Genomic DNA, 12,043 nt, shown 5'->3' on the forward strand with positions numbered 1-12,043 from the left:
TCAGGTAAGCATTTCTTTGTCTTTTATACTTTTTGAATTTTGGCTTTCTTTTTGATTTTTAAATGACTTATTTCATGTTTGAAATGTTCTAACAGGTTTTTTCCTCACATCAGGGCAATTTGATTGTGTTGTTGCAACATTACTCTCCCATTGAGTACATTTTTGGAGAAAGGGACATCTGTTGCACCACATCTCAGTCAGGCAGCTGCGGAGCACAATACGTTGTCTCTCTCAGGTAAGCATTTTTTTGTCATTTATACTTTAAGAATTTTGGTGTTTCGTGTTGATTTTTAAATGACTTATTTCGTGTTTAAAATTTACTAACAGGTTTTTTCCTCACATCTGGGCAATTAGAGTGTGTGGTTGCAACATTACGCTCCCATTGAGTACATTTTTAGGAGAAAGGGACATCTGTTGCACCACATGCCAGTGAGGAAGCTGCAGAGCACAATACGTTTTCTTCCTCAGGTAAGCATTTTTATTTCTTTTATACTTTTTTAAATTTTTGTTTTTCGTGTTGATTTTTAAATGACTTATTTCATGTTTGAAATGTACTAACAGGTTTTTTCCTCACATCAGGGCAATTTGAGTGTGTGGTTGCAACATTACGCTCCCATTGAGTACATTTTTGGAGAAGGGGACATCTGTTGCACCACATGCCAGTGAGGCAGCTGCGGAGCACAATATGTGTCATTCTCAGGTAAGTATTTTTTTGTCATTTATACTTTTTGAATTTTGGTTTTTCGTGGTGATTTTTAAATGCCTTATTTCATGTTTGAAACTTACTAACATGTTTTTTCCTCACATCAGGGCAATTTGAGTGTGTGGTTGGAACATTACGCTCCCATTGAGTACATTTTTGGTGAAAGGGACATCTGTTGTACCAGATGCCAGTGAGGCAGCTGCGGAGCACAATACGTTTTCTTTCTCAGGTAAGCATTTCTTTGTCTTCTATACTTTTTGAATTTTAGTTTTTCGTGTAGATTTTTAAATGACTTATTTCATGTTTGAAATTTACTAACAGCTTTTTTCCTCTCACCAGGCAATTTGAGAGTGTGTTTGCAACATTACGCTCACATTGAGTACTTTTTTTGTAGAAAGGGACATCTGTTGCACCACATGCCAGTGAGGCAGCTGTGGAGCACAATACGTTTTCTTTCTCAGGTAAGCATTTTTTTGTCTTCTATACTTTTTGAATTTTAGTTTTTCGTGTTGATTTTTAAATGACTTATTTCATGTTTGAAATTTACTAACAGCTTTTTTCCTCTCACCAGGCAATTTGAGAGTGTGTTTGCAACATTACGCTCACATTGAGTACTTTTTTTGTAGAAAGGGACATCTGTTGCACCACATGCCAGTGAGGCAGCTGTGGAGCACAATACGTTTTCTTTCTCAGGTAAGCATTTTTTTGTCTCTTATACTTTTTGAATTTTGGTTTTTCGTGTTGATTTTTAAATGACTTATTTCATATTTGAAACTTACCAACAGGTTTTCTCCTCACATCAGGGCAATTTGAGTGTGTGGTTGCAACATTACGCTCCCATTGAGTACATTTTTGGAGAAAGCTACATCTGTTGCACCACAGGCCACTGAGGGAGCTGCGGAGCACAATACGTTTTCTTTCTCCGGTAAGCTTTTTTTTGTCTTCTATACTTTTTGAATTTTGATTTTTTGTGTTGACTTTTAAATGACTTATTTCATGTTTGAAATGTACTAACAGGTTTTTTCCTCACGTCAGGGCAATTTGAGTGTGTGGTTGCAACATTACGCTCCCATTGAGTACATTTTTGGAGAAAGGGACATATGTTGCTCCACAGGCCAGTGAGGCAGCTGCGGAGCACAATACGTTTTATTTTGTCAGGTAAGCAATTTTTTGTCTTTTATACTTTTTGAATTTTGATTTTTCGTGTTGATTTTTAAATGACTTATTTCATGTTTGAAATGTTCCAACAGGTTCTTTCCTCACGTCAGGGCAATTTCAGTGTGTGGTTGCAACATTAAGCTCCCATTGAGTACATTTTTGGAGAAAGGGACATCTGTTGCACCACATGCCAGTGAGGCAGCTGCGGAGCACAATACGTTTTCTTTCTCAGGTAAGCATTTGTTTGTGTTCTATACTTTTTGAATTTTGGTTTTTCGTGTTGACTTTTAAAGGACTCGTTTCATGTTTGAAATGTACTAACAGGTTTTTTCCTCACATCAGGGCAATTTGAGTGTGTGGTTGCAACATTACGCTCCCATTGAGTACATTTTTGGAGAAAGGGACATCTGTTGCACCACATGCCCGTGAGGCAGCTGCGGAGCACAATACGTTTTCTTTCTCAGGCAAGCATTTTTTTGTCTTTTATACTTTATGAATTTTGGTTTTTTGTGTGGATTTTTAAAAGACTTATATCATGTTTGAAATTGACTAACAGGTTTTTTCCTCACGTCTGGGCAATTTGAGTGTGTGGTTGCAACATTACGCTCCCATTGAGTACATTTTTGGAGAAAGGGACACCTGTTGCACCACATGCCCTTGAGGAAGCTGCGGAGCACAATACGTTTTCTTTCTCAGGTAAGCATTTTTTTTGTCTTTTATACTTTTTTGAATTTTGGTTTTTCGTGTTGACTTTGAAATGACTTATTTCATGTTTGAAATGTACTAACAGGTTTTTTCCTCACATCAGGGCAATTTGAGTGTGTGGTTGCAACATTAAGCAACCATTGAGTACATTTTTGTAGAAGGCGACATCTGTTGCACCACATGCCACTGAGGCAGCTGCGGAGCGCAATACGTTTTCTATCTCAGGCAAGCATTTTTTTGTCTTTTATACTCTTTGAATTTTGGTTTTTCGTATTGATTTTTAAATGACTTAATTCATGGTTGAAACTTACCAACAGGTTTTTTCCTCACATCAGGGAAATTTGAGTGTGTGGTTGCAACATTACGCTCCCATTGAGTACATTTTTCGAGAAAGGTACATCTGTTGCACTACATGCCAGTGAGGCGGCTGCGGAGCACAATACGTTTTCTTTCTCAGGTAAGCATTTTTTGTCTTCTATACTTTTTGAATTTTGATTTTTCGTGTTGACTTTTAAATGACTTACTTCATGTTTGTAATGTACTAACAGGTTTTTTCCTCACATCAGGGCAATTTGAGTGTGTGGTTGCAACATTACGCTCCCATTGAGTACATTTTTGGAGAAAGGGACATCTGTTGCACCACATGCCAGTGAGGCAGCTGCAGAGCACAATACGTTTTCTTTCTCAGGTAAGCATTTTTTTGTGTTTTATGCTTTTTGAATTTTGGCTTTCTTTTTGATTTTTAAATGACTTATTTCATGTTTGAAATGTTCTAACAGGTTTTTTCCTCACATTAGGGCAATTTGATTGTGTTGTTGCAACATTACGTTCCCATTGAGTACTTTTTTGGAGAAAGGGACATCTGTTGCACCACATGTCAGTGAGGCAGCTGCGGAGCACAATACGTTGTCTCTCTCAGGTAAGCATTTTTTTGTCATTTATACTTTATGAATTTTGGTTTTTCGTGTTGATTTTTAAATGACTTATTTCATGTTTGTAATTTACTAACAGGTTATTTCCTCACATCTGGGCAATTTGAGTGTGTGGTTGCAACATTACGCTCCCATTGAGTACATTTTTGGAGAAAGGGACATCTGTTGCACCACATGCCAGTGAGGAAGCTGCGGAGCACAATACGTTTTCTTTCTCAGGTAAGCATTTTTTTTGTCTTTTACAATTTTTGAATTTTGGTTTTTCGTGTTGATTTTTAAATGACTTATTTCATGTTTGAAATGTACTAACAGGTTTTTTCCTCACATCAGGGCAATTTGAGTGTGTGGTTGCAACTTTACGCTCCCATTGAGTACATTTTTGGAGAAGGGGACATCTGTTGCACCACATGCCAGTGAGGCAGCTGCGGAGTGCAATACGTTTTCATTCTCAGGTAAGCATTTTTTTGTCTTTTATACTCTTTGAATTTTGGTTTTTCGTGTTGATTTTTAAATGACTTATTTCATGTTTGAAACTTACCAACAGGTTTTCTCCTCACATCAGGGCAATTTGAGTGTGTGGTTGCAACATTACGCTCCCATTGAGTACATTTTTGGAGAAAGCTACATCTGTTGCACCACAGGCCACTGAGGGAGCTGCGGAGCACAATACGTTTTCTTTCTCAGGGAAGCTTTTTTTTGTCTTCTATACTTTTTGAATTTCGATTTTTTGTGTTGACTTTTAAATGACTTATTTCATGTTTGAAATGTACTAACAGGTTTTTTCCTCACGTCAGGGCAATTGGAGTGTGTGGTTGCAACATTATGCTCCCATTGAGTACATTTTTGGAGAAAGGGACATATGTTGCTCCACAGGCCAGTGAGGCAGCTGCGGAGCACAATACGTTTTATTTTGTCAGGTAACCAATTTTTTGTCTTTTATACTTTTTGAATTTTGATTTTTCGTGTTGATTTTTAAATGACTTATTTCATGTTTGAAACTTACTAACAGGTTTTTTTTTCACATCAGGGCAATTTGAGTGTGTGGTTGCAACATTAAGCTCCCATTGAGTACATTTTTGGAGAAAGGGACATCTGTTGCACCACATGCCAGTGAGGCAGCTGCGGAGCACAATACGTTTTCTTTCTCAGGTAAGCATTTGTTTGTGTTCTATACTTTTTGAATTTTGGTTTTTCGTGTTGACTTTTAAAGGACTCGTTTCATGTTTGAAATGTACTAGCAGGTTCTTTCCTCACATCAGGGCAATTTGAGTGTGTGGTTGCAACATTACGCTCCCGTTGAGTACATTTTTGGAGAAAGCTACATCTGTTGCACCACAGGCCAGTGAGGCAGCTGCGGAGCACAATACGTTTTCTTTCTCAGGTAAGCATTTTTTTGTGTTCTATACTTTTTGAATTTTTGTTTTCGTGTTGATTTTTAAATGACTTATTTCATGTTTGAAATGTTCTAACAGGTTTTTTCCTCACATCAGGGCAATTTGATTGTGTTGTTGCAACATTACGCTCCCATTGAATAAATTTTTGGAGAAATTGACATCTGTTGCACCACATGTCACTGAGGCAGCTGCGGAGCACAATACGTTGTCTTTCTCAGGTAAGCATTTTTTTGTCATTTATACTTTATGAATTTTGGTTTTTCGTGTTGATTTTTAAATGACTTATTTCATGTTTGAAATTTACTAACAGGTTTTTTCCTCACATCAGGGCAATTTGAGTGTGTGGTTGCAACATTACGCTCCCATTGAGTACATTTTTGGAGAAAGGGACATCTGTTGTACCACAGGCCAGAGAGGCAGCTGCGGAGCACAATACGTTTTCTTTCTCAGGAAAGCAATTTTTTGTCTTTTATACTTTTTGAATTTTGATTTTTCGTGTTGATTTTTAAATGACTTATTTCATGTTTGAAATGTTCTAACAGGTTTTTTCCTTACATCACGGCAAATTGAGTGTGTGGTTGCAACATTACGCTCCCATTGAGTTCGTTTTTGGAGAAAGGGACATCTGTTGCACCACAGGCCAGTGAGGCAGCTGCGGAGCACAATACGTTTTCTTTCTCAGGTAAGCAATTTTTTGTCTTTTATACTTTTTGAATTTTGTTGTTTCGTGTTGATTTTTAAATGACTTATTTCATGTTTGAAATGTTCTAACAGGTTCTTTCCTCACGTCAGGGCAATTTGAGTGTGTGGTTGCAACATTAAGCTCCCATTGAGTACATTTTTGGAGAAAGGGACATCTGTTGCACCACATGCCAGTGAGTCAGCTGCGGAGCACAATACGTTTTCTTTCTCAGGTAAGCATTTGTTTGTGTTCTATACTTTTTGAATTTTGGTTTTTCGTGTTGACTTTTAAATGACTCGTTTCATGTTTGAAATGTACTAACAGGTTCTTTCCTCACATCAGGGCAATTTGAGTGTGTGGTTGCAACATTACGCTCACATTGAGTACATTTTTGGAGAAAGGGACATCTGTTGCACCACACGCCAGTGAGGCAGCTGCAAAGCACAATACGTTTTCTTTCTCAGGTAAGCATTTTTTTGTCTTTTATACTTTATGAATTTTGGTTTTTCGTGGTGATTTTTAAATGACTTATTTCATGTTTGAAACTTTCTAACAGGTTTTTTCTTCATATCAGGGCAATTTGAGTGTGTGGTTGCAACATTACGCTCGCATTGAATACATTTTTGTAGAAAGGGACATCTCTTGCACCAGATGCTAGTGAGGCAGCTGCGGAGCACAATACGTTTTCTTTCTCAGGTAATCATTTTTTTGTCTTTTATACTTTTTGAATTTTGGTTTTTCGTGTTGATTTTTAAATGACTTATTTCATGTTTGAAACTTACGAACAGGTTTTTTCCTCACATCACTGCAATTTGAGTGTGTGGTTGGAACATTACGATCCCATTGAGTACATGTTTGGAGAAAGGGACATCTGTTGCACTACATGCCAGTCAGGCAGCTGCGGAGCACAATACATTTTCTTTCTCAGATAAGCATTTTTTTGTCTTTTATACTTTTTGAATTTTAGTTTTTCGTGGGTGATTTTTAAATGAGTTAATTCATGTTTGAATCTTACTAACAGGTTTTTTCCTCACATCTGGGCAATTTGAGTGTGTGGTTGCAATATTACGCTCCCAGTGAGTACATTTTTGGAGAAAGGGACATCTGTTGCACCACATGCCAGTGAGGAAACTGCGGAGCACAATACGTTTTCTTTCTCAGGTAAGCATTTTTTTTTGTCTTTTATAATTTTTTGAATTTTGGTTTTTTGTGTTGATTTTTAAATGACTTATTTCATGTTTGTAATGTACTAACAGGTTTTCTCCTCACATCAGGGCAATTTGAGTGTGTGGTTGCAACATTAAGATCCCATTGTGTACATTTTTGGAGAAAGGGACATCTGTTGCACCACATGCCAGTGAGGCAGCTGCGGAGCACAGTACGTTTTCTTTCTCAGGTAAGCATTTTTTTGTCTTTTATACTTTTTGAATTTTAGTTTTTCGTGTTGATTTTTAAATGACTTATTTCATGTTTGAAATGTTCTAACAGGTTTTTTCCTCACATCAGGGCAATTTGAGTGTGTGGTTGCAACATTATGCTCCCATTGAGTACATTTTTGGAGAAAGGGACATCTGTTGCACCACATGCCAGTGAGGCAGCTGCGGAGCACAATACGTTTTCTTTCTCAGGTAAGCATTTTTTTGTCAATTATACTTTATGAATTTTGGTTTTTCGTGGTGATTTTTAAATGACTTATTTCATGTTTGAAACTTACTAACAGGTTTTTTTTTCACATCAGGGCAATTTGAGTGTGTGGTTGGAACATTACGATCCCATTGAGTACATGTTTGGAGAAAGGGACATCTGTTGCAGCACATGCCAGTGAGGCAGCTGTGGAGCACAATACATTTTCTTTCTCAGATAAGCATTTTTTTGTCTTTTATACTTTTTGAATTTTGGTTTTTCGTGATGATTTTTAAATGACTTATTTCATGATTGAAATGTTCTAACAGGTTTTTTCCTCACATCAGGGCAATTTGATTGTGTTCTTGCAACATTACGCTCCCATTGAGTACATTTTTGGAGAAAGGGACATCTCTTGCACCACTTGCCAGTGAGGCAGCTGCGGAGCACAATACGTTTTCTTTCTCAGGTAAGCATTTTTTGGTCTTCTATACTTTTTGAATTTTAGTTTTTCGTGTTGATTTTTAAATCACTTCTTTCATGTTTGAAATGTACTAACAGGTTTTTTCCTCTCACCAGGCACTTTGAGTGTGTGGTTGCAACATTACGCTCCCATTGAGTACATTTTTGGAGAAAGGGACATCTGTTGCACCACATGCCAGTGAGGAAGCTGCGGAGCACAATACGTTTTCTTTCTCAGGTAAGCATTTTTTTTGTCTTTTATACTTTTTTGAATTTTGGATTTTCGTGTTGATTTTTAAATGACTTATTTCATGTTTGAAATGTACTAACAGGTTTTTTCCTCACATCAGGGCAATTTGAGTGTGTGGTTGCAACATTACGCTCCCATTGAGTACATTTTTGGAGAAAGCTACATCTGTTGCACCATATGCCAGTGAGGCAGCTGCGGAGCGCAATACGTTTTCTTTCTCAGGTAAGCATTTTTTTGTCTTTTATACACTTTGAATTTTGGTTTTTCGTATTGATTTTTAAATGACTTGTTTCATGTTTGAAACTTACCAACAGGTTTTTTCCTCACATCAAGGCAATTTGCGTGTGTTTTTGCAACATTACGCTCCCATTGAGTACATTTTTGGAGAAAGCTACATCTGTTGCACCACAGGCCAGTGAGGGAGCTGTGGAGCACAATACATTTTCTTTCTCAGGTAAGCATTTTTTGTCTTCTATACTTTTTGAATTTTGATTTTTCGTGTTGACTTTTAAATGACTTATTTCATGTTTGAAATGTACTAACAGGTTTTTTCCTCACATCAGGGCAATTTGAGTGTGTGGTTGCAACATTACGCTCCCATTGAGTACATTTTTGGAGAAGGGGACATCTGTTGCACCATATGCCAGTGAGGCAGCTGCGGAGCGCAATACGTTTTCTTTCTCAGGTAAGCATTTTTTTGTCTTTTATACTCTTTGAATTTTGGTTTTTCGTGTTGATTTTTAAATGACTTTTTTTTATGTTTGAAACTTACCAACAGGTTTTTTCCTCACATCAGGGCAATTTGAGTGTGTGGTTGCAACATTACGCTCCCATTGAGTACATTTTTGGAGAAAGCTACATCTGTTGCACCACAGGCCAGTGAGGAGGCTGCGGAGCACAATACGTTTTCTTTCTCAGGTAATCATTTTTTTATCTTCTATACTTTTTGAATTTTGATTTTTCATGTTGACTTTTAAATGACTTATTTCATGTTTGAAATGTACTAACAGGTTTTTTCCTCACATCAGGGCAATTTGAGTGTGTGGTTGCAACATTACACTACCATTGAGTACATTTTTGGAGAAAGGGACATCTGTTGCACCACAATCCAGTGAGGCAGCTGCGGAGCACAATACGTTTTCTTTCTCAGGTAAGCAATTTTTTGTATTTATACTTTTTGAATTTTGATTTTTCGTGTTGATTTTTAAATGACTTATTTCATGTTTGAATTGTTCTAAAAGGTTCTTTCCTCACATCAGGCAATTTGAGTGTGTGGTTGCAACATTAAGCTCCCATTAAGTACATTTTTGGAGAAAGGGACATCTGTTGCACCACATGCCAGTGAGGCGGCTGCGTAGCACAATACGTTTTCTTTCTCAGGTAAGCATTTTTTGTCTTTTATCCTTTTTAAATTTTGGTTTTTCGTGTTGATTTTTAAATGACTTATTTCATGTTTGAAATGTATTAACAGGTTTTTTCCTCACATCAGGGCAATTTGAGTGTGTGGTTGCAACATTACGCTCCCATTGAATACATTTTTGGTGAAAGGGACATCTGTTCCACCACATGACAGTGAGGCAGCTGCGGAGCACAATATGTTTTCTTTCTCAGGTAAGCAATTTTTTGTGTTTTATACTTTTTGAATTTTGGTTTTCGTGTTGATTTTTAAATGACTTATTTCATGTTTGAATTGTTCTAACAGGTTGTTTCCTCACATCAGGGCAATTTGAGTGTGTGGTTGCAACATTAAGCTCCCATTAAGTACATTTTTGGAGAAAGGGACATCTGTTTCACCACATGCCAGTGAGGCAGCTGCGTAGCACAATACGTTTTCTTTCTCAGGTAAGCATTATTTGTTTTTTATCCTTTTTAAATTTTGGTTTTTCGTGTTGATTTTTAAATGACTTATTTCATGTTTGAAATGTATTAACAGGTTTTTTCCTCACATCAGGGCAATTTGAGTGTGTGGTTGCAACATTACGCTCCCATTGAGTACATTTTTGGAAAAAGGGACATCTGTTGCACCAGGTGCCAGTGAGGCAGCTGCGGAGCACAATACGTTTTCTTTCTCAGGTAAGCATTTTGGTTTTCGTGTTGATTTTTAAATGACTTATTTCATGTTTGAATTGTTCTAACAGGTTGTTTCCTCACATCAGGGCAATTTGAGTGTGTGGTTGCAACATTAAGCTCCCATTAAGTACATTTTTGGAGAAAGGGACATCTGTTGCACCACATGCCAGTGAGGCAGCTGCGTAGCACAATACGTTTTCTTTCTCAGGTAAGCATTTTTTGTTTTTTATCCTTTTTAAATTTTGGTTTTTCGTGTTGATTTTTAAATGACTTATTTCATGTTTGAAATGTATTAACAGGTTTTTTCCTCACATCAGGGCAATTTGAGTGTGTGGTTGCAACATTACGCTCCCATTGAGTACATTTTTGGAAAAAGGGACATCTGTTGCACCAGGTGCCAGTGAGGCAGCTGCGGAGCACAATACGTTTTCTTTCTCAGGTAAGCATTTTTTTGGCTTTTATACTTTTTGAATTTTGGTTTTTCATGTTGATTTTTAAATGACTTATTTCATGTTTGAAACTTACTAACAGGTTTTTTCCTCACATCAGGGCAATGTGAGTGTGTGGTTGCAATATTACGCTCCCATTGAGTACATTTTTGGAGAAAGGGACGTCTGTTGCACTACATGCCAGTGAGGAAGCTGCGGAGCACAATACGTTTTCTTTCTCAGGTAAGCATTTTTGTGTCCTTTATACTCTTTGAATTTTGGTTTTTCGTGTTGATTTTTAAATGACTTATTTCATGTTTGAAACTTACCAACATGTTTTTTCCTCACATCAGGGCAATTTGAGTGTGTGGTTGCAACATTACGCTCCCATTGAATACATTTTTGGTGAAAGGGACATCTGTTCCACCACATGCCAGTGAGGCAGCTGCGGAGCACAATATGTTTTCTTTCTCAGGTAAGCATTTTTTTGTGTTTTATACTTTTTGAATTTTGGTTTTCGTGTTGATTTTTAAATGACTTATTTCATGTTTGAAATGTTCTAAAAGGTTTTTTCCCAACATCAGGGCAATTTCAGTGTGTGGTTGCAACATTAGGCTCCCATTGAGTACATTTTTGGAGAAAGGGACATCTGTTGCACCACATGTCAGTGAGGCAGCTGCGGAGCACAAGACGTTGTCTTTCTCAGGTAAGCATTTTTTTGTCAATTATACTTTATGAATTTTGGTTTTTCGTGGTGATTTTTAAATGACTTATTTCATGTTTGAAACTTACCAACAGGTTTTTTCCTCACATCAGGGCAATTTGAGTGTGTGGTTGCAACATTACGCTCCCATTGAGTACATTTTTGGAGAAAGCTACATCTGTTGCACCACAGGCCAGTGAGGGGGCTGCGGAGCACAATACGTTTTCTTTCTCAGGTAATCATTTTTTTGTCTTCTATACTTTTTGAATTTAAATTTTTCATGTTGACTTTTAAATGACTTATTTCATGTTTGAAATGTACTAACAGGTTTTTTCCTCACATCAGGGCAATTTGAGTGTGTGGTTGCAACATTACGCTCCCATTGAGTACATTTTTGGAGAAAGGGACATCTGTTGCACCACAATCCAGTGAGGCAGCTGCGGAGCACAATACGTTTTCTTTCTCAGGTAAGCAATTTTTTGTATTTATACTTTTTGAATTTTGATTTTTCGTGTTGATTTTTAAATGACTTATTTCATGTTTGAATTGTTCTAGTAGGTTCTTTCCTCACATCAGGGCAATTTGAGTGTGTGGTTGCAACATTAAACTCCCATTAAGTACATTTTTGGAGAAAGGGACATCTGTTGCACCACATGCCAGTGAGGCAGCTGCGTAGCACAATACGTTTTCTTTCTCAGGTAAGCATTTTTTGTCTTTTATCCTTTTTAAATTTTGGTTTTTCGTGTTGATTTTTAAATGACTTATTTCATGTTTGAAATGTATTAACAGGTTTTTTCCTCACATCAGGGCAATTTGAGTGTGTGGTTGCAACATTACGCTCACATTGAGTACATTTTTGGAGAAAGCTACATCTGTTGCACCACATGCCTGTGAGGCAGCTGCGGAGCACAATACGTTTTCTTTCTCAGGTAA

This window comes from Schistocerca gregaria, chromosome 9 (genome assembly GCF_023897955.1).
Source record: "Schistocerca gregaria isolate iqSchGreg1 chromosome 9, iqSchGreg1.2, whole genome shotgun sequence".
NCBI classification, from domain to species: domain Eukaryota; kingdom Metazoa; phylum Arthropoda; class Insecta; order Orthoptera; family Acrididae; genus Schistocerca; species Schistocerca gregaria.